Source organism: Rattus norvegicus, chromosome 3 (genome assembly GCF_036323735.1).
Source record: "Rattus norvegicus strain BN/NHsdMcwi chromosome 3, GRCr8, whole genome shotgun sequence".
Classification (NCBI taxonomy): Eukaryota; Metazoa; Chordata; class Mammalia; order Rodentia; family Muridae; genus Rattus; species Rattus norvegicus.
The window spans coordinates 64,943,581-64,968,199 of NC_086021.1; the positions used below are offsets into that span (position 1 = coordinate 64,943,581).

At 40.3% G+C, this 24,619-nt stretch overlaps 1 protein-coding gene across 42 annotated transcripts in view; it reads right to left on the reverse strand.

Annotated features, from left to right (window-relative positions):
- The window catches only part of Baz2b (bromodomain adjacent to zinc finger domain, 2B), a 241,564-nt gene that overhangs the window by 150,597 nt on the left and 66,348 nt on the right, over positions 1-24,619 (reverse strand). For 31 of the 42 annotated variants that reach the window (XM_063284041.1, XM_063284024.1, XM_063284046.1 and 28 more), the window contains one exon: positions 14,162-14,203. The exons of the other annotated variants lie outside the window; for them this stretch is intronic. The gene's annotated coding sequence lies outside the window, so the exon portion shown is untranslated. The remainder of the gene's footprint in view (positions 1-14,161; positions 14,204-24,619) is intronic. 42 annotated transcript variants of the gene reach the window in all.

Consider the following 24,619-nt stretch of genomic DNA (forward strand, 5'->3'; position numbering starts at 1 on the left):
GCGATGAGTAAGGCTGCTGAGACCGCTCTTCACAGGAAATGATTCCTTTAAAAACCCAGCTAAGATGTGATCTCCAGGTTCAGTAGAAGACCCTGGTGGTGGGAATAAAACCCAGGTCCTCTGGAAGAGCAGTCGTGTTCTTAACTGTGGAGCCATCTCTCTAGTCAGATAATGAACTTTTGGCAAAGAGAACTGAAAGCCTGTGAAGGAGCAGGGCATGGTGGCACTCGCCGACCACCGCACGACCACAGCACTCAGGAGGGTGAGAACTGAAGATCACACGTTTGGACTCATCCTGGGCTATTTAGCAAAAACACTGTCTCAAAAAAGGAAAAATACTTTGAAGGAGCCTCCATTTTATATATCACTAAGAACATCCATCATTTGTGGGAATAATTCAAAACATCAGCGATTCCAAGAGTTTGAGAGATATGATTGCAGCCCTCAGGGGTGGCTTTGCGGTTTGAGATTTCAGAAGCAAACACGGGTGTCTGGTGACAGTGGCAACCGAGTTTCAGTAGAACATGGGGAGCATGATTCAATGCTACAGTACAGCCACGGAACATGATGAAAAACTGTTTGTTATGAATGAGCTAATAACAGTGAGATTGAATCCCCTCTGGGGAAAGCTGCTACCGACAGTGCTAAAATGTCAAGGAAGATTCGGGATATATGACATAAACTTATAGGTAAGGCAGTGCATGGCTGAGACAACTGTAATTGTCAAAGTTCTACTATGGGTAAAATGCTATCAAACATCGCCAGATGCTACAGAGAAATCTCATGTTTCAAGAGTCATTATCTTAGTTGAAGAAGGCACCACAGACTACCACCTCAGCCAGTCAGCATCCTGTAGCTCTTGTCAGGAGAGGGCCCTCCAGCAGCAGAAAGATAAGAATACCCTGACGCTTAGGTAATCGCATTTTTTAAAAGGAATCAAATACTTTTAAATGAAACATAAACATTTTTGGTACAGATAGTGCTAAAGTACGGCTAAGAGACCACATAATAAACAACTGGGGTTACTTGCTTTACTGCAATATTTTCTTTATTAGAGTGGTCTGGAACAAAAATCTTTGTATTAATTTTAGCTTAAATGAAAGCAGCAGTATACTTGCAAGTGATCAAAATCCTAGGAGATGTTTAACTCTTTATTCTCCTGGCATATGCAAAGCCCAGAGTTCCATCTCCTCCGGAATGCAGACATTCCTTCCTTTCTTCCTCCCCTCCCCCATCTTTCTCTCTTCTATACATTTAATGCGACAGATTATCAACACACTAAGAAAGCAAGAGGCCTATAAAATCTCTCTACATCACACTTAGCACAGGGCACTTTACTGCACAAATATTAGCTGGGTTATTACTAGGTACAAGATACTATTACACAGTCTACTGGAGCTGTGAGAATGAATAAAATATACTCTGTGCCTTCGCTAGGTTAGAAAGGGCCTACAATTTAATACAGAAAATAGTTGAACACACAGCTCATCATAGAAGACATCTTAAGAGTTTTACAATGATGTTATAAAACGTCAGTTGTGCACAATCCACTTTTGAAGAAAGAAAAAACTTACAATGAATGGTCTGTGCCAGCTCAGGGAGATTCTTACACTGATACAATGCAGACAGATAACCATGGATAGAAGGAAATCTTCCTTTAAAAGGAGGAACATCCAGCAAGGACACTGCTCAAGGCAAGAGCAATGAATGTAAGCACATGAATAGTCAGCTTGCTTTAACCACTTACTCAGCCCAGGTCCCACACACAATTCCTTCACTGATAAAGAAAGGTCAACGCAAGAAGTTAGACTTCAAGAAACCAAATAACCTTATTTTAAAATGGGGTACAGAGCTAAACAAAGACTTTTCAATTGTGGAATCTCAAATGGCCAAGAAGCACCTAAAGAAATGTTCAACATCCTTAGTGAGGATGTAGAGAAAGAGGAACACTCCTCCATTGCTGGTGGGATTGCAAGCTAGTACAACCATTCTGGAAATCAGTCTGGCAGTTCCTCAGATAATTAGAAATAGTTCTACTTGAAAACCAAGCTATACCACTCCTGGGTATATACCCAAAAGATGCTCCACTATATCACAAAGACACGTGCTCTACTATGTTCATAGCAGCCTTATTTATAATAGCCAGAGGCCAGAAACAACCCAGATGTCCCTCAACAGAGGAATGGATACAGACGATGTGGTGCATCTACACAATGGAATATTACTCAGCTATTAAAAACAAAACCTTCACAAATTTTGCAGGCAAATGGATGGAACTAGAAAATATCCTGAGTAGTGAGGTAGCCCAGATCCAAAAGGACACACATGGTATATACTTACTGATAAGTGGATATTAGCCCAGAAGCTCAGAATACCCACGATACAACTCAAAGACCATAAGCAGCATGACAAGTAGGAAGGCCAAAGTGTAGATGCTTCAAACCCACTTAGAAGGTGGGACAAAATAATCGTGGGAGGAAGGAGGAGGGAGGCACCTGGGTGGGAAAGGGGAGGAGGAGGAAAAAGGGGGGAGGGAAGGATCAGGAGAGAAGTTCAGAAGGCCAGGAGAATGAAAAGAAATATGTAGCAGTGGGGGGTTGGGGGGGGACTAGAATGTCCCAGATGTCAGGGATGTGAGAGGTTCTCAGAACCTGATGGGGATGACATTAGCCGAAATGCCCAACAGTAGGGAGAAAGAATGTGAAGAGACCACTTCCAGTAGATAGACATGGCCCCCAGTTGAGGTATGGGCCTACCTACCTGTAGATTGATGGCATTATGCAGGTGAAGGCAGACAGAATAGTCAACTGATAATATCTGCTGAGTCAGAAAGATCAACCCTTCAAAATTCTGTGTTTCAAAAGTCTGTCAATGATCCTAGGCCAGAATGCTGAAGACTTGCTCTCACGTGTTGCTAACAGGGCACTGTGCAAGTAGAAACCTGTCTCTAGAAGCCGTGTTAGACTTCTATATTTACAGGTATATTGGCCATTCTCAGATTGCTGATGGGGTTAAAGACTGATAGTTTCATAGCCTACCCAGGCTGTTTAACTTTGAGAATACATATTTAGATAGTTATCAAATAGTATACAAGCTAGCCAGGATATAACATGGATTTTAAGCCTTTCTTAAGCTGGAATAGATAACTGAATCTATTTTAACTGATAAAATGTTGGAGTGGGTGTTAGGTATATCTTACACTTTTAAATTACAGAATGATAATATGTAATGATAAGTGCTCAGCTTATATTTGAGAGGAAAGTTTTTTTTAATTAGACAAAAAGGGTGAAGTGTAGGTTGATATCATTATGCAGGTGAAGGCAGACAAGATAAAACGAGGCCTGTCACTGAATGAAAAGGAAGGGAGGTGGGACCAGAGGTTTTGGAAGGGAGGGACAATAGGAGAGAAGGGGCGGAGCGAGGAAGGAGCTGGGAGAACATGGCGGCAGGTGTTAAGATTCTTCTCTGCACATAGATAGGGGTTGTTATGACTATTTTTAAGGGATGGGAGTGTACAGGATTTTGTGCTGTCTAGATGAGCAAATTATATTTTATCAATTAGATCAGAGGTTATTGTGTGGTGTGTTCTTTCATGCGGCGACTTAGTTGAGTTCAAAAGAGTGTATGGTGGCAGGATACACCAGGCCCACCATGGAATTGGGATGTGCATGTCTGGCGTGGTGCAAAACAGCCCTGGGAACTAGATGGGTAGAGAGATTGCTGCCAGGCTCAGAGAGTAACCGTCGGCAGTGTGAGACGGGATGGAGCTTTGCAGGTGAGATGCATTGCTGAGATGAAAATATCCCGCAGATGCCATGTGATCTTACGGTGCTAACACTAACCAGGGATAAAAGAAAGCCTTTTTATTATTTACCGCAATACCTATCCTTCTCAAAAATTTTAGCCCAGAATTGTTCCTGTCTAAAGGAAACACAGGGACAAAAATGAACCAAAAACTGAAGGAAAGGCCATCCAGAGAACACCCCACCTAGGGACCCATCCCATCTGTCAACACCAAACCCCAAAACTATTGCTGATGCCAAGAAGTGCTTGCAGACAGGAGCCTGGTATGGCTGTTCCCTGAAAGGCTCTGCCAGCACCTGACTAGGTCAGATGCAGATACTCAGATACTCAGAGCCAACCACAGGAGTGAGCCCAGGACCTCCAAAGGAGAAGTTAGGGGAAGGACTGAAGGAGCTGTAGGGGACTGCAATCCCACAGGAAGAAGAACAATATCAACTAACTGGACCCGTCAGAGCTCCGAGAGAATAAACCACCAGCCAAAGAGTATACATGAGTCTGCCCCTGGCTCCTGCTACATATATATCAGAGGACTGCCTGATCTGGCATCAGTGGGAGAGGAGGTGCTTGGTCCTGTGGAGGCTTGATACCCCAGAGAAGGTGGGTGGCAGAGGGGTGAAGCGGGAGTGGGTGGGTGGGGGAGCAAAGTGGAGAGAGATAAGGTGGGGGCTTCGTGGAGGGGGGATATGGAAGTGGGATATTTGAAATGTAAACAAATGAAGTAATTAATAAGGAAGGAAGAGAGGGAAGGAGGATAGGTAGGTCAAGGCAGTATCTCACAGGCCTGGTATTCCATGCATCTCCTATGTGATTTTAGAGAGTAAGTGGTAGCCATCACAATTCCACCCCTCATCAGTTTGACATCCTAACACATCAGGTTTAAAACCAAACATTCTGTGGCCTAATGTCCATACAGGCTTATATCTTATTATACATGAAGTACATCCATCCACCTTTAAAAGTCCCCATTGTCTTTTACATTATGAACACATGAAAAGGCCAAAGCCTTTTAACAGTGAGCTGCTATGAAATAAAAACACAAGTAAGCTGGGCGGTTGTGATGCATGACCCTGACCCCAGCACCTGGGAGGCAGAGGCAGGTGGATCTGTGAGTCTGACCACAGCCTGGTCTACAGAGCTAATCCCAGGCCAGCCAGAGTTGTCTGAAGCCCTGTCGCAAAAAACCAAAACCCAGAAGCCAATTTACCAAGCAAACAAACAAAAACAAACAAGTTAAAACTTTCAATATGTATCAGGACAAAGTAAAAATTCCCATTTCCAAATGGAAGATCCAGGCACAACATGGGACAATTACATTAAAGCAAGACCAAAATCCAATGGGTCAGGTCAAACAGCCAATCCTGCAGTTCCATGTCTGGCATCTGGGACTCATTAGGTCATGTTCAAGCTCCAAGTGGTTATGATAGTCCCACTCTTCTAGCTCTTCACTGCGACATACAATTGATTCTCTTCTAGGCTGGCTCCACACTATACCCACAACTCTCCCTGGTGAGCAGTGCATGGGCTGAGCATCATTGATGACTTTGTCTCCATGGCAACCGAAGCTTCACACTCACAGCTTCATGAAGTAGGTTCAGAGACTCTGTAGGAATTCTAACCCGAACACATAGTGCCTAGCTGCAGCTGTTTTCCATGATCCCTCAACCTTGCATTTGCTGTGCTTTCAAAACCAGTCCCACCTGGACAATGTTGCCAACTCCCTTCAGCTCAAGATATAGGTTGCCTACCAACCTCTTGGACTACTGCTGACCTCAACTTTGGCTGCTGACCTCAACTTTGTCTGCTGATCCTAGGGAAACACATTTCTATGCAGTTGCTCTCAAGGAGCAGGGAACCTCCTTAGCTTAGGCTGGCTTCATTTACATTTGGATTTGGATGTGCACAAAATGGAGCCTTGCATATGTGGGGCTTTGCTTTCATGACACCTTTATTACCCAGGCGGATCACAGCAGGCTTATCTACAGTGGTGCAGATCCCCTCAACAATCACAGCTCACTTCCCATCACCAGCTTGGCTCTCCTCTCCTGAAATTTTCTCTACCAAATTATCCATCATCTCATGATTCGACTTCAGTTAGGTTGGCAGTATCTTAGTAAATAAAGCTGGATCCGTGGCCAACTTATCACAAAAGAAAGGGTCCATGGCTCAGTTCCTGATAGACTACTTGTTCCCCTCTGAAACCTCACGATGCAGGCAGGTCACAGCTATCTTCATCTTCCTCACTATTCCAATCTTCTAAGCTACCACAGAATGACTCATCAAGCTAGCACTTGAGAGACAGAAGAGCGTGGATCTCTGTAAGTACAAGGCTAGCCTGGTCTACATAAGCAAGTTCCAGAACTGCCAGGGCTATATAGAAAGACAATGTCTCAAACAAACAAAAAGCTGGTCCTTTATGCTATGATTCCAGCAACCATTGGTTTTTCTAGCACAACATTCTGAAGTCTGACATTCTTCCCACAAAACAGTCCCGAGTCCTAAAAGCTACGAAGTCCTGTTCATCAGCAGCAGCCCTCCTTCTCAGTAACACATTCTGCTCTAGTTCTTTTCTTATCGTAGCAATGATAAAATACTTTTAAAGGAGAAAGGTTCTGTTTAGCAAACAGTTTCAGGTTATAGTCCTTACGTCCATGATCAGAAGACAGCAGTTAGTTACTGGATGTAACTGCATAGTTCAATTTTTTTCATTTATGCCAACCCAGGTCCCACCAGCAATTAAAATGGGTCTTCAATTAGCAGAAGAAGACAATCTCTCTCGGGCATGATCAGAGGTCCAGCTCCTAGATAAGCCTAGTTTCTATCAGGTTGAAAACATTAACCATCACACTTTCTAATTGCATTTGAATTTGTTATATGTATACTGTGGTATGACTGAATGATTTAACTAATCCCACCATTTCTTGCTACAAAATACTATACTTTGATTTGGCTTACTATACTATCAAGTCTCTAATGGTACAAGTAAATCACTTTCATATCAAGTGTATTTTGGGAGTAGAGTTTTATTAGATCAATATAAATATAGTCACACCCCTGAAAACATCTGGCAGATACTGTTTCTAGAATGGTATCTTTGATGATCTAGGAATATATGTATATTAACTTTTATATTAATAATGAAAAATTTTAGAGTATCTTTCTCACTAGTATCTATGCGTATACATATACAAATATATACATATGTATAAACCTATCTTATACATGTGCGGTATACATATGTGTATATTTGCACATATATGTGTGTGTGTGGATGTAGGTGTGTGTACACACAGATGCTAGTAAGGGAAAAAGTACACATATATTATTCTCTTCTCTAAATAGTCTGGGCTCACCTCAAACCTAAGAGAAAAGAGTAAGTGCATCTAGGCCTGAAAATCCCCATACAGAAGAGCACTGCTCTAACAGGAACGACAAATAGTAAAAACATGAGAGCTCAGCTCTAACTCTGACGATAGTCTATGAAGAAAGCAAAATTTGAGATAAACCATAGCATTAAACTTAATGCCAGATGTATGTCTTCCAATTTTTTCTTTTCACAAAGCTGATACAGATAGTGTGATGCTATTAGAAAAAAAAAAAACAAACATAGGAATGTTTTACAATAAAAGTGATGAAGAGAGAAAAATCATGAATTCTATTATCAATAGTCCAGGGGTCTTGAGCATAGAAAAGCCAGGGAACAGCACTGCAATCATGAGATATTTTGTTTTACCATTCTGCCTCACAGTACCATGGAAATACGCCTGTGGATGTGGTGTTTTGGAAGAGATAACAGCAATGTTCGTGTTAGACTTTTTACAACATCTGTACCATGCTAACTTAGATGGTTGCTGTGCAATAAAAAGCTTCTTTCCATTTTTATAGAAATGCTTTCTTACTACAGATATTATATACGTATATATTTCATATATATATGAAAAGAACAAACGGCAATAGCGAAATCCCGTAACTCAGCATATGACACTGACTTGACCAACTGCCCTTGCATTTCACCTGCTCCTTGACTAACATATCTGTACAGGCACACCTTGTAGTACATGTGCACCTTGGGCTCCTACAAAATGTGAGAAGAGAATAATACTCCAACCAAATTAAACTCCAAGAAGCCTTGACTGAGAAGCATGTATGTGGTTGGGTTTCTTTCTCTGCACTATCACTGTGGGAAACAAGTCTTTCTTTTATCATCTAACACGTCTGTGACTACTCCTGGATCTTTTAAACTTTGTCCCATTTCAAGCAGACAGACAAGTAAGAAGGTATCCTTAAACCAACTGATGTTTTAACTTTGTCCACCTTCACATGTTCAAAAGCCAATGACAGATATGGTGGTACACACCTGTAATCCTAACTTTTGAGAAGCTGTGGCAAGAGGACCATGGGTTTGAGGGGAGCCTAGACTACTTAAGAAAGTTCCAGTTTAAAATAAGTCAAGGGTATAGCAAGTCTGTGAAGCAGCGTCATCACACATGCAACTGCTCATTGCAAAAACACATGTGTTTGCCTTGCCCGCCAACCCTAAACAGATGTAACAGTGTAGAACTTTATAAGATGTAAGGTGGCTGGATGGAAAGTTTCTCTTATTCAAATACACATTTAAGAACAGCAATGGAAATGGGTTTATATTAAGTACTTTCTTTAGATTGTTACTATACAGTAATTTTGAAGATCTTTTTCAAAATATTCTGATTCAAAATGTCTAAGATATTTTGTAGCTCTACTGTATGCTATAGATTATATTATATTTAACTTTATGTTATATTATTGACCTTTTTAGCATGTTGGACTTACACAGAAACTAGAAATTCCTGCAGACTTACTAAACTCTACTTACTGTAGATTCAGTGTTATAAGGGGAAATAGTGATCAGATCAGATAACAAAGCTGCTATGGAAATGGTTGATTAGAGATAATGATCTAACAAGAATCTTTACAGACCACTGGAATTCACTAGGAACATCTCAGCCTATCCATCTGTACAATGTAATACTATGTCATCCAAAGTGTTAAAGACACAAATAAAATGAACCTTGATGCCCACATTGGTATACTTACTTAAAATCATTTAACAGAAAAACAGTAAGGAATACTGAAATTATCAAAATTAAAAGAACCTATCAGTAGATACCTAACTACTTCATGTTCATAAAAGAGCTGACATTTTAATTGCACTCACTAACACCAACTTTATATTTCAACAGTACTGAAATAAAATACCTGTACCTGTAAATCTCAACCTGTCTTACCACACATAGAACCAAGGACCTCACCCATGCTTACCAAGTATTCTACCACATCTATAACCCTTTCTACTCTTTCATTTTGAGAAAGATCACAAAAAGCCCAGGCTAGCTATTAACATACTGTGTAGCTATGGTCGGTCTTGAACTTCAAACCTCCGAACCTCGGCCTCCTGGGTAGCTGGGACTATTGGACTAAATCTCCAAGGAGGGATGGCTTGGTTTGTCTTTAAAGACAGTGACTCATTATGGTTTCTCTAATCTCCTAAAACTCAAACTACCAAAAATAACAGCCGAGCTCAAGTAAGTAACAAGGGAAAAACAAATAAACAACAACAACAAAAAAAAACCCTACAACTTTTCCCAATGGTATAGGTTTTCTTTCTAAAAACTGAAGCTCTCTCAGTGTTGCCAAAGGTAGCTTAAGCCACTCACGGTAACACAAAACCAGGAGTTTATGCAACACGGAAATCTAACTCTGCCACATGAAAAGAAGTGTAGATGTGAAAAGCCAGAGCGAGCCAGGTGCATCAGGACATTCTGGAGACTTCCTTTGTTTCCCCTTTCTCAGCACACGGCCTCCATCCAAGGTCCAATTACCACAGCTACATTTCAACAAGAAAGGAGCAAGCAACAGAGCCCCACTGTGAGGATACCTTCCTTCTGCTCAGCTGGGTGCATCGTGTCTATCATCCCAGCTCTCAGAAGACAACAGGACAGCTGTGCATCTGAGTCCAGGCCTTCCACAGTGAATTCCAGGCCACTGAAGTTATATAGATTCCTCGTGTCTCAAACAACAGAAATACTACACACTGCTCATATACACCACCACTGTTTACTCATTACCCTAGCTGCAAGGACACCAGAATGTCTCTGTCCAGGTAGTGATATACTAGGGACATAACTTAGAGGAGGGAGAGCAGCAGACAACATGTACATGCTACTGCCAAATCTGATCAGGTTTTTGTTTAATCTGGGGACAGACGCCCAACTAACATTATAGTTTATAACCTAATACTGACATTTTTAATCAGGGAGACACTGTACGGCTATATTATTCTAAATATCAATTACAAAGTTGATAATTTCTATTCTACATACTACATAATTGAAGTAACATTATAAAAAATTACCAAGAAAAATAGAATTTTAATAGGAATATGACAGACTGCTATTGTTTTTTGTTGTTGTTTGAAATAGAATTTCTCTGTCTACACTCAGCTGCTCTGGAACTCTCCTATGGGCCAGCTTGACCTCAAACTCAAGAGATCTGCCTGCCTCTACCTCCCAAGTGTTAGGATTAAAAGCATGTGCCACCACTGTCCAGCAAATTATTTGTTTATCTTCATTTTTTTAATGTGCATTGGTGTTTTGCCTGCATGTATGTCTTTGTGAGGGTGTTGGATGCCCTGGCACTGGCGTTATGGACAGTTATGAGCTGTCCTGTGGGTGCTGAGGATTGAACCGTGGTCCTCTGCAAGAGCAGCCAGTGCTCTTAACCTCTGGGACACTTTTCTGGCCCCTCTACTTACGTTATTTAAAGTTTGTTTATAACAAATTATTAAGTATATACTAAATAAGTAAGATGATTTAAAAATAAAGTAACACTATAGCAATAGCCATTGTAATGACAGTCAATGCACACAAAACAGGATGTAAATAAAAATGTATATATTCTCTTAGAGAAAAAAAGTTGTGGTTATTTGAGAAGAAAGAATTATTCTAAGGCAGTGAGATAGCTCAACAGCTAAGGTGTTACCACCCAGCATGATGACCAGAGTGCCACCCCTGGGACCCACGTGGTAGAAGGAGAGAACTGACTCCTACATGCTGTCCTCTACCCAACATATGCCCACGGTGGCATGCTCCCCCCAACATATACCTACAACTGTTTAATGGAAATATTCTATTATACTTTGTATAGATGCTATGCAGAGACTTTTTAATCAAGTTATGCGGTAATCATAAAACAATAATACGAATTATATCAGAACAAAACAAAACCAGATAATTGATATCTTAGGCGAGTAACTGCAGATAATGTATATGAGAGTCAAAAGAAGTTAGTATGTGCTGTCCTCTGTGCTAAGTGCTTTGGGAACATTATTTCTTCTTACACTCCTGAGATCTAAGTAGAATTCTTTGGGAAGAAAACCTAAATCTTAAAGTAATTAGCACAGACTACAACTATTACATAAACCATAGGGGGGAAATACAGCCATTTCTGACCCACGTCCATGCTCCTAAATTCTGTACATATTTCTACCCCTTCAACTCTATTAATATTCCAAGGTCCAGGCAGAACTGTTCTCAACTTCATTCTGACCTAAAGGTTAATATTCTAGTCAAGTATGATTGCCTCTCCAAATAAAAGGATATCACATCAGTAGCTCTAATTGAATGCCTCCTTGCTAGAAATTAACGTATCAGGAAGGCTGAGATGTACGTGACTCTGATAAACTTATGTATGTTATAGACTCATATGGAGACTAAGAGATCAGACTGGCTTGTAAAGGGCTTGCTGTTCAAGTATGAGGACCTGAGTTTGATCCCCAGAACCCATGTAAAAAGGTGGGTATGGTAGCCACACTTGTAATTCCAGTGCTGAGGAGATGGAAACAAGGCAGACAGACCCCTGGGACTCACTGTCTAGCCAGCCTAACCTAATATAAGACCCTCAGGCCTTGGTGACCCACCCTGTCTCAAAAAAACCACTGTGAATGGCTCCTGAGGGATAATACCAAGGTTGCCTTCTGGCTTCTACACATGCACCTCAACACACATGTAGACATACATATACAGGGAAATACACAAATATACATAGAAGGTGGAAACCTATGGAAACAAACATGCAAGGGCTACAATAGACTGTGAATATCATACATTTTGATGTTTAGGAGGTCTTTATAGTTGATTTCATGCCTCTGAGTAGTCTATAAAGGAGCAAGCCACATTTAATACAAGTAACAAGCAAGAAAAGTAAGACATTCTATTTAAATATTAGTATAATTCTTTCAAATAGACACAATGCATCACTTCATAGTTGACTGTACCAAGGCATAAAGTTGCAAAGTAGCACACAGTGATTTCATTACTTGTACTCAACATCAATCTAAAACTATTCTCCTGCCTATGTAGCCTGTTTAATTAATTACACGTGCTAAAATCCTCATTCAATTTTAATACAGGAGAAACTAAAGCTACTGAGTAATTTAGCTACCAATATGTTTAGGACTACCAACAAACACTTGCTGAGTACAGTAGAAAGGTTTATGTATTCAAAATCAAGCCAAAATATAAGAGTCAATGATCAGTTAAACAGAACTAATAAAAATTAAGTGTTACCAAACTGTTAGGAAGAGAGAATCACTTTCAATTAGGATGATTAGCAAAGACCTCAGAGCGACGACTGAATATACAGAGCTTTAGGAGGAGTTCTGCTTGCACCAAAGTACTTTTTATTCTATGTAAAAATAATGATATAAGAATGGTATAAAATATGTGTGATGTACTATATGTAATTTATATGGGATACAAGATTAAGTTATTATCCATGAATCTTATGATGTATTCAGGAGCCAATGAGGATATCCAATTAGAATATGAATAGGAACTAATAAGAACAGGAAGTCACTAAATGAGTTCTAGTAGGGAAATACTTTTAACAAGACTGAACTTAGAATCACGCACAAGTTTTGATGGAATTGACAATGTTCCCCACCAAAACAAATGAACAAACAAACAAACACCAGTGAAACAGTTCTATTACCTGTGTGGGTTTGTAGTATAGAGGAAAAGAATAGCAAGTGTAATTTCCTCTAAAAATTGCTAAAATATTTTTATGCTATAGAACATAGAAATATTGCCTGTAGCCTTAACTTTGCAATGTAAAGTCCACAGCTTTACTCCTATTCATCTCCTGATACTTCATGTATTGCTGACTGGATCCTTGGCTCCTAAGTCTTGAATAAATCATCACCTTACTTGATCCAGGCTTAGTGGTCCCCAAAGTCAGTACTGCAGTTCAATCTTCTGACTGGAGGGTGTGAAGAGACTCACAGCCTGGCCATTGTCACAAAGTAAAGTTTGTAACAGCAGCCACTTAAGCTCAAAGAAATAGGTCTTATTTTTGCTTAGTATCTGACAACATGAGCATCGCCTCTTCCTGAAATTCTTGGATTTAGAACAACTGCAATTAGCTACTTAATAATTTTAACTTGATTACAAAGCAGGACATGCTGCATAGAAAGCTCCCATAGAAACACTTTAGTATGTTGTTGTAAAATATTCAATTAGGTCAATAAAATTCTGATTACAAACAAAACAAAACAAAAAACCCTTTAGACACAGCCTGGTGATCCAGCACTTGCCTGATATGTGTGAGGCCAGGATTTCATCATACCACAACAAAAGTGAAGATGATTCAAGAAGGAAAGGGAAGGGGGAGGGAGGGAGGGAAAAGAGGAAAGGGAGTATTTAAGAGAAAGTAGTAATGCTTCCTTAAGCAACTGTGGGACAAAACAATCAGAAAGCCTTCAGGGAAAAATAAAACTTCTCTAGTCAGCACAAAGCAGCAAACCTAAAACAATTTCCAAGAGAAATTCTGAACGTAACTACTAAGATCACCTGCACATGGCTTTGTCTTAATCCCTCTGCTCACCACTGCTTCTATGCTGAGTTAAGGGAGTGCACCAAAAGGAGGTCCAACAACAAGTAATTTACTCAACACTTACTCACTCCTTTGTCACTCATAAAGATACTTTTTTGTTGTTCCAGTTTTTTTTTTTTGTTTTGGTTTTGTTTTATGTTTTTGTGTGTGTGTGTGTGTGTGTGTGTGTGAAAAAGATGACAGTATGATTCACAGTGAACTATGCATGTAATAATTTTAGTTATAAGTTAAATTTTGATCTTATACTATTCTAAAGTCCTTTAAGGCATTTGACAAGTATTGAAATGCCTAGAGATAGGACATGAGTCACAGAATGTAAACATTCGAGGGGCTTGTGCAGAGACTATGGCAGTTTACTGATAAATATCTCCTAACTCCGTTCTTATCCTCAGAGAAACAATGGACTTAGAAGCTCAACTGTCACGGGTCTTACTGTGTCAGTGTGGTCAATCTTGTGACATCACTGTTGGGAAACCTGCAACAGAAACACAGAGTTGGCAATCAGCTGAATCACTCGAGTTATTTCAGAAGCCATTTCCTTAGAACTTGTCTTTAGTCTATGAGAACTAACTTAAAGTGAAGGAAACACACAGCTGGCGAGACACAGGCGGGAACAAAGCACCTGACGCTTACAGTGGGCAGGGTGGGCTTTGCTCACAGTCGGCAACACCATTTACTACACAATCACCTATAGGACATGCAGTTTACAGGCCTTGTTTGTTTTCAATATTCATCAAGAAAAAAATGGCTGTGTCTTAAATATATCACAAAGAGGGACTGATTCTAAACACTTCCTCTATGATTAGTAGCCCAACCCACAGTCAAACTGTCATTTACTGAAAACAGGAGAAATTGCTACACACTAATCCTTATCAAAGATTAAAAGTATCACCAGGACAGATCCAGTGTAAGCCGTGAACCCAGGGGAAACTGTACATTAAGCCACTTCCTAAGCTATTAATGACTTGCAGTTTATCCCCCAGAAATCTGACCTTCTAGAAACTTCTTCATTAACAAGGCTTTATCTAAGACATCTCTTAAATGCTTTAGTATTAAAAAAAAACAACACACTGTCAGTGTTTTAAGGTTAATAGCTTTCACGTGTTGCTTTAACAAATCCTCATAATAATCCTTTCCCAAAAAAAACAGAAGGTGAATAATCTTCATTATACACTCAGGAGAAGCTTGCACCAGGACATGAGAATTGTCCTGGTGCAGAAGGGAGCTGTCATGGCCTTTGTGGGCACCAGGCATACATGTGGTACACCGACATACATGCAGGCAAAACAGTTGTGAACATTACATAAAACAAAACAACAAAATACAAAACAAATGCCACCTTGATAGCCAGCCCACCACACAGTTAGCACTAAGTTCCCGAGGAAGGATCCCATGAGCACTGCTCCTGTAGATGGAACCCGGCGGGCGGACACTCGGTTGTCAGCTGCTAAGTGAGAGAGCAAGGAGTTGTGGGGCGGCCTTCCTACATCTAGGATGGCGCCTTCATCTACAGAGCTACAGAGGTAAAGGAAAACACTTGGGATTGCTACTGCCTCCTTAACAGAATGAGCCAGAGCAGCCTGATGAACACTTTTCAAAGTCACTGCAGGAAGCATCCGAAACGCTTTCATTCTAGCAAGCAAATACAAACAATAAGCCTACCAAGGTAGGGAACTGCAGCAGGGTAGTGAGTCTGGAGACCTAAGGTTTAAAACGTACACAAGGAACTGAAAACCCAAGATAGATTTTTTTTTTGTTAAAAATCTATACTTGTATGAGTGTGTGTGTGTGTGTGTGTGTGTGTCTGTGTGTATGTGTCTGTGTGTCTCTGTATGTGTGTGTGTGTGTCTGTGTGTGTGTGTGTGTGTGTGTGTGTGTGTGTGTGCTCACACATCTACAGTGACGGTATAGATCGGGAGACCTCAGGTATCACATGGAGTGTCAGGCCCTTGCTCCCCACCTTGTGTGAGGCAGGATTCCCTCCTCCTCGTTTGCTACTATGGACAGGGGTCCTCCTATCTCCACCTCGAATCACACATCACACTGTAGGTGCTCTGAGATTATGGGTGACTACAACAGCTCCTGGTCTTCATGTTTACACAGCAGAAGCATCATCCACTGAGCCCTCTCCCCGTGCAGATGAGAGGAATTCATGTTCAATTAACAAGGCAGCAAAGACCATAAAGTTCTAAGTTACAGAATGAAATAAACAGGTAGTGGGAGAGCATGGGGACTTTGTTTTGAAAACCAGAAAGATTCGTGTTACTACCATTCATTCAAGTGGAGCTGTTCCCTCAAGCAGGTAAAAGTTAAAATAATGTATGACAGTGAATGTGTAAAACTCAAGGGGAAACTTCATAGCTTCCATTTCAATACTTTAAGCTCATTAACTTGTCTAGACTTTGAGTCTGGTTAATTTTGGTGTGTGATATTTTTATTTCCTTCTAAGTTTTATTTTTATATACAATAAAGTTTATTTAAAATTTTTAAAGAAAATAATCCAAGATTTGAAAATAAATTATATAAAATTTAGTTCAAATTAAGAGTGCAGATGGGTTCACTAAGGTAAATGGAGAAAAAACAGAATATCCAGCAAAATTTGAGGGATTCTTATAAGACTCATGAGACACAAAGAAGGGGTATCACAGGCTCACTGACTCAAAGCAAACATGAAACAGACTGCAAAGATAAGTGAGAAGCCATTTTGAAGGGAGAGTGTACTGAGGAGCTTCAAATGATAGGGCAGTGTCAGGGAAGCGGAGCCTGAAAACACTTCCCTCTAAACTACCTCATACCAGCAAAGCAGGCCACAAGAGGCCACACGGATGAAGACCATTACAGTATCATCTGGACCCAAAGGAGCCTTCAGGAACACTGTGCCTCTCAAATAGAGGGGGAAAAGTGACTACTACTTGAAAGGACTTTCAGGTGATGAATAGAGCAAGCAGGTGTTAGTTATTCCTCTCTATCCTCCGGTGTTAGGGACACAGATACCTGTCTCCGGATCATGGAAACACTACACTCTCCCTCTAATCAATACAATAGATAGCAAGAGAGTTAGTTCTGGAATAAATACACTTTCTATAAAACTCTGCAATTCTGAAGAGGTAATAAAAGTTGTGTAAATAGATTGAAAGACTATTCATAACTGGATAAAAAATAAAAGTAAATGCTCCATTTTTTATTTTACAAGACTATGCTAAAATACATGCTTTACTAAAACCCTAAGCTTTTCAGAAAGCATCAAAAATTAAGTTCAGTCATGGCATTTTTTACACATGACTTAGCAGGGACTTGCATGAGGGGGAAAACTGCAGAACTGAAATGACTCCAGAGAATAAAACCAGACAAACATAAAACTTCTCATAAAACTTCAAGTGGGTTTTATAAGCAACAGATAACTGCTTAAAATCACATCAAAACTAGGAAATGTATTCAAGTTATACAAATAAAAAGTAATGTTTTATTTTATGAAAATATAATTCAACGAACATACTGGTTATGTATCATTTTTCTACGAGGCACTATTATAACAGACATCCTTCAACTCTACCAAACCTCAGAAAGCACATAGCAATGTTTCTCACCTAAGATGTGAGACAACAACTGTTAGTCATTCTCTAATGAACATTTTTCAAGAGATTAGTATGTACTGCCTTCATTTTTACTCTCACTCTGCCCCGAATCAGAGCGCCATCCAGAGACTGAATCTGACGTTAGCTTTGGCAGCGAGCACACGTCCGCGCTGAGCCACCTCCCTGACCAGGCCTTTCGTAGATAACGCACTTTAGTATGCGGCTTTAACTTGTGCTTGACAATGCTCTGTAACTTTCCATATTACAAAGTAAGAATAGTTATGTCTACTGGAAAAACTGGGAGAAGTAATATCTACTTACTTTATTCACGAGCCAGCTAAACATAGAAATAAATATTGAAGGCACCTATAATCATGAAAAGCAGTAGTTATAGACCATTAAATAGTCAAAAAATAGGGGTTTTTATCTTGTGTTGTACAGTTTTTTAAAGAGGCACCTACATAGTAACAAAAACCATGTCTGAAGATATACCTCTGTGTAGTATATGTGCCTGACATGTAAAAAGTTTGGGTTTGAATCCTTGAACTGATATAAATAATTATTTCCAAGATGTACATAGGAAAAATAATTTCAAAAATCACATGTGTTTAATGTGTTTCAAGCATTGCAAACTTGGATTATGGATAAGCCTAACTTTAAATAAGTCTAACTTTAAAAAAATCATAAGCCTCCTTTATTCCTTTTATTTTTTGTTAATACTAGACCCCCAGTACCACACTGTAGGCATACACTGTGGATATTGCAGGCAACTGTTGTAGATATGTGAGAGAGCACAGCCAGAGGCAGGGACATCCAGGAGAGTCCAGGCGGACATGACCCTGAGTCACATGAGAAGGGCGGGAGGGGAGATAGGGGAGCCAGGTGCAGTGGCCAAGGAAGGTCAAAAGGGGCAGTCAAAATGGCTGTATGTATGGGGAAGGGCCTCAGGGAGGGGGTGTGATACCATCTATACTCTCTAACAGGTAGGGACACTGGAGAGCCTAGTGGCAAAGTCCGTTTTGTTCATTAGGCCCCTCAGCATTCATCCGAGGATTTGACCTATGTAATAGAGACCTCTCAGGATACTGCACTAATGCGGTACACAGACAGATAAGGAACACATATACACATGATAAATAAACATTTTTAAGTAGAAACCCCCAATCCTGAGGAAACTACTGGTAATGTGATTTGTTCAGTTCTACGCAAAGAAGCTTTATGCAAAGTTGAAATATTAAATTATGTGTCACTATTTCAAATAGTACAACAGTGCATGTTTTTTCTTTACGGTAGTCTGGATAGAACCCAGGGTCTTGTGTACTCAAGGTGAGAGCTTTATTTACTGAGCTTTGACCACAGCCCTACAATTATGCATTTCTGAATATTAATACCATGCCAATACCGAGTTAAAATAATGCTCTTAAACACATCAAGTGTTATTTCACCTAGGGAATATGGGCAGGTCTCAATATATGCTTAATAAAGGCAAGGCACTGAGTTCACTCCCCAAAACTAATAAAGGTTAAGTCCTGGCTACCCTAGAACTCACTCTGTACAGCAGGCTGGCCTCAAACTCACAAGAGTTGCACCTGCCTCTGCCTCCACCACTCAGCAAATTTCTCTATTATTAACAAAGAAGGGTATAAGCCCTCTCCATTCTGTGGGGTATGATATGTTCATTTCAGTAAAACAGTCCCAAATTGGGAGAAAAGGAACTATCTCTTTTTAAGTTTTATTTTTTTATTGTGTGTGTGTGTGTGTGTGTGTGTGTGTGTGTGTGTGTGTGTGTGTGTGTATGCATATATACTATGGGCATGTCCCTTGCCCACTGAGGTAAGAACTGTAGAACTGTAGTCTGGGGCAGTTATGAACTACATGTTGGGTACTGGGAACTATGCAAGAACAAGTACTCAACTTTGGGCCATCTCTCCAGTCCCCCATAAGAACCATCTTATCTTCAAACAATAATCAAGTTCACCTTTGGGAGACAGTGTTTATTATACAAGGGAACCCATCATGTAAAACAGTGTTTATAAAGGGAAATGGCCTTTATTCTTCAGTTTTGGAGAAAGGAGGCTCTTCGTGGTTGTTTGGTTTAATTTTGAGGATGAGATCACACTGTGTTGCTAAACTGTAAAGGCTTGGGTTCAAGTGATTTTCCTGTGTATGGACTACAGAAGTCTGCCACCATTCCCAGGTGAACTGAGTTTTAAAACCTTCCAGGTTGCAACACTGTTGCCGTGCACTTAAGTTTCAATTTGCTTTACTGTGTTCAGCTATGTAAATTTGCTGTAATTCTTTTGCCTCTCTATGCAATGCTAAGGACAAAAATCTCAACAGAACATAGAAAACAATGAAGTGCAGTTTATTAACCATTTTAATAGTCTTGGCCATTGGAACCTTGTTTGCTAGAAATGATTTGTTTTCCTGTGTAATATGAGAAAGAAAGTAGGCAGCTTTAAAAGCAAGGAAAGTTGAGCATTTTTTGTTAGTGTTGTATTTCTGATTAATAGAGACAGAGTACCCTATGTACCACAGGCTAGCCTTAAGCTCAGCCATCCTCTTGCCTCTGCCTTCCAAGGGCTGGGACTTAGAACTTCCCACCACACCCACTTAAGGCAGAGGTTTTTTTTTTGTTTTGTTTTGTTTTTTTAAGGCAGAGTTTTAACTAAGCAATTAGCATCGTACATAAGAAGAAAGCCTGCCATCTCAGTGTGAAACAGACATAAAATAGAAGATACTGCGGTAGAGTGTCAGTGGAAGTCAGTGCTAGACTTACTCATAAGATGGGGTGGAGACTCCACATTCAATTCCAATACCAAACATAAATAAAATAGAGAGAGCATCAACAGAAGCCGTGCGAACAGTGAGCTCTAAGTTCTGCTGTGTTAAAATAGCACCAATTAAGAGAAAAGCAACGCAGCAGGCAAACAGCAGACCATTTCTTGAGCTGTGCAGACACTATGGTGGAACCCAGGCCAAACGTTATTTGCTAATCTCTGCAAAAGACATCTGTTTAAAAAAAGAGGAGGAATACTTAACTTCAGCCACAATAAATGTTTTTACTTGAACAAAGAGTAATTTACGAAGCAAGCTGCACTCGGAACCAGAGGTTCTGATGGCTCCCTGGCAGTGACAGGAGTCAAAGAGACAAGTCAACAGTGCATTTGATTGGCTGAACTGGTCCAGAGTCGGATGGTGCTTGGCAGTCTGACTGGAAAGCCTCTAGTTTCTAGTGTCTACACTTTAATACTGAGCATCTGCTGAGTGGGGGTTGGGGCCTTATTTAAAGTGTTGGAGCTGCCTTCCTAATTTACAAAACAAACAAACAGAACCATTAACACATCCAAAATAGAAAACGAAGGGAGATAGCCAGATTGCGGAAGTATGGCTCCGATTCCAGGCCTGCACACAGGACAAGAACTTACTGGGTACTTCTTGATGTTAGTTTGAATGGCAGGTCAAGGTAGGGTAAAAGTCAAATGTGCTTTCTTTTTAATGTTCAAAGGCAACGTTCCAATGATTCCTGCTGCTGCAAACAAATCCTTGCTATACCAAATGAAACCGTAAAGGAGCAGCCTGAAGATTGGCAGTGGCTGACTCCATGAACTAAAGCATCTATACAGGCCAGCAGAGGGTGGCGGATACCCTAGAAATGGAGTTCCAGAGGGTTGTCAGCTGCTGTGTGTGCTGGGAACTGCAAAGCCATCTCATTAGCTCTAAGCCATCAATCTTTATTCTGACAGTTAGCAACTCCTTATCAACAAAAGCAAGAACATCAATATCACAGGTCTTATTTGTTGGGTACTCTACAGCTTTGGTGACCTCAGTGGGCTTGTCTAACAGGATAAGTAGACCTCTTGTTCAATATTGGTCCCTAGGAAATCATTAGCAGTTTACTGATTGGAACTGTTCATAAAGCTAGAAGGTGATTCTGTCCCCTCCCATGAAATGTATAGAAATAAATCAAATGATAATCTTATTTAATGCCCTCCAATATTGTCAAAGCACAAACCAAAAGACAGTAAGGTTTTTTAAGACTATTTTTTCATAAGAAAATTTCCTTCAGTAGTAAACAATACCAACGGTGAAAAGCGAGCACAAATACAATCTATTTACAAACATTAAAAAATGCATTATCAAGATTCCAACTCTCACTGATAAAATAAAAAATACACTTGCTATTGATCCCCATTCTTAGCATGGAAATCTCAAAATTCTTAAAATTTCCATTGCCGCTTGCTCACTACAAGCCTCTGTTAATAATACTTGGGTTTATACTAATTGGGGCTGGGGTAGAGCACTCCACGTAGCCTGGGAATGGGGCCTGTCACCAGAAAGAACAAATAATAAGAGTTGGCACTTTTAGCTCCCCAAAATCTCAGGGAGTGGGATGTGGATACTAGAGATTAAGTGCTACAAGGATTACTAACCATGATGTCCATGATTTGATACACTTCTAAGTAAGTTATCAGGAGAGTAGCTCACCCTACTCCAGGGAAACAGACGCTCAGACCCTTTCAGACATGCACCAGACACTGTGCTATACTCCTCATTTGGCTGTCTTTCTGCACAGTTAAAATGATCTTTATAAAAACTGGCAAACAGACCAGTGAGATAGCTCAACAGTTAGGAGCTGCTGGTCTTCAGAGTCCCAGCACCCACAGGGGGTGACTCACGACAACCTGTAACTCTAACTCCAGCTCCAGGGGACTCAACACTCTCTTCTGGCCTCTTCACACACACACACACACACACACACACACACACACACACACACACACACTCTCTCTCTCTCTCTCTCTCTCTCTCACACACACACACACACACACACAGAGAGAGAGAGAGAGAGAGAGAGAGAGAGAGGTGCACATACATAAATATTGTTCTAAAAAGCTAATAAATGTAAGTAAGACATTTTTTGAGTTCTATGAACACTTCTAATAAATGGGTAAGCCATAGGAAAAGTCCTAATTTACAGGTTATTGATCAGAATTCCCCATCTCAAGATGGGGCACTGTTGTAATACTTGTTGAGGCTTGGTCTTCTGCTTGTATTGTAATGCTAAATACTGCCCCCAAGGTCTGCCTGCCCCAGGGTTGAGAGAATCTGCAGGAACCCAAATGACACATCCAAGTGACTGCTGCTATAACCTTGCTCCCCAAGTTAACCCTGACTGGTGAATACTGATGCCTTCAGCCAATAGCTGAAAAAGATAGATGGGGCACTCTGGTTCCCTGGCTTGGGGCGTGGGGAGACCAAAGAGGGGAAAGAAAGTGGGGAGAGGAGGAAGTTGCCTCGAGGTAGGCGAATCATAAAATCATGGCCACCTGGAGTTAAGAGCAGCCCAGACAGAACATGGCAGGTTACAAATGGGATTATTGATGGGAAATAGATTCTAATAGCATAGAAGCTAGGTATCTGCCCAGCTCTAGTGCTGATTAATGCTAATCATAAAAATCAAAGTTGTGTGTCTTTTGTCTGAGAACTGAATGATCAAAGGCAGGGTAAAAACCCCGATTTGAGATTAAATAATGTCAACTACACTGAGTCCTTAACTTATGTGATGTGAAGCTTGTGTCCAAACTGAACTAAACTGCCAGGCATTTAGCTGATGTCCAGAGTTAAAGAATGGCTCAGCGTGGGAAACAGGTCTGGTTCCACAAGTGAAGTAGAGAACAACACAGGTGACTTTTCTTGGCCAGTTCTTCAAACTAAGTAACTTGTTTTAAGTCTTTACCTTGGGTCTTTCCTCAAATTGTAAACTGTGTCAAATAATCTCTTACTCTCCTTTCTGGAAAGACACACACACACACACACACACACACACACACACACACACACACACACACTGCAGTCTCTTGAAATGTATGTGATCAAAACCTCTCTAGAATACAGTTGCCCTGGGTAGATGTACAACGCTTTTGGCTAGAACCCATGTGGCAACAAATTGTCGACTGAACTTGGTAAACTTTTCATTACAAGTTGTATCTACACTACCTGTCCTCCCAGACTTTACCACTTTATTCTTTCACCCCAAACTAGCACTTCCCAAACACCTCAGCTCACTTTTCACAGTCCCACTTCTGAGGCAAATGGACAGGCAAGAGGAAGGAGGTGGTAGCACTGACGACTGGTGCTGAAACATTCCGGAGATTACTTCAAATGTGAGCCAATCTCTTGGTGAAGTAACAGACGTCCGCCGTCTCACTTGAGAATAAGCAAATGCTGTTTCTGCTATACCATCATCTCTATAAAAAAATGGCTGGTTCTCTGTGAATTCAATTTTTAGCAATACCGGAACTTTACAGTCAGGAACTACTTTAACTGAAGTCCCATTATCTAAATAGAGAAAATCAGTTCGTTCCTATCAAATCAAGCCTGTTGCAGTCCCATCAACAAATGCAGAGTCAAAATGTCATTTTCTCGTTATGAGACCTCCACCTGGAGGTGAGCTCAGGAGCTGTCTCCCGTGCACAGGCCCCCAGATCTCAAAGCCTTAGCAATAACAATAAAAAGAGGCCCTAATCTGAAAAAGCCAGCAACAAGGCACACATATGCTCTCAGTTCTTACAAAATGTTATGTGCCACAGCAAAGAAAATGAAATGATACTATTCTATTCTAACCTAAACAAAAAGTCCATTTCAGAGGCTGGCTAGGAAGACTAACAGGGCAATTATCCAACATAATAGTCCAAAGAAATATACACTTAGAACTAAGCTGAACTAGGCTGAAGGTACTTCAGTCACCTTTTCTATTAAAATAATTTAGTTATGATTAATTAGGAATATTAAACAATTATTATTTCTGTAGGCTTGGGTTTTTTTTCTTCCCCACTTAGGAGTTTAGAATGATGTTATGCTATATAAGAATTCTGCTTGACGGGGCTGGGGATTTAGCTCAGTGGTAGAGCGCTTACCTAGGAAGCGCAAGGCCCTGGGTTTGGTCCCCAGCTCCGAAAAAAAGAACCCAAAAAAAAAAAAAAAAAAGAATTCTGCTTGACAAGGAATATGTAAGTCTGGTCCTTACACGTGACATGTCCATGATGTACTCAGGTGATCTATCAGGACTTCCGTTTACTATACTGTAATTACTGCTTCACAGGGAAATGGTGAAATTTAGTTATTTGAAATTATAAAATATTTTGAGATACCGACATGAAAGAGAAGGGTGTGGGACATAAATAAAATTAATAGCTATGTACTGGATGAAACATACTACTTAAAAACAACCTCAAATATACAGGTGAGCCTTAACAATGACAATAACAATCATCAGTGAAATAAGCCAATCACAAAAGACAAACGTACTGTGA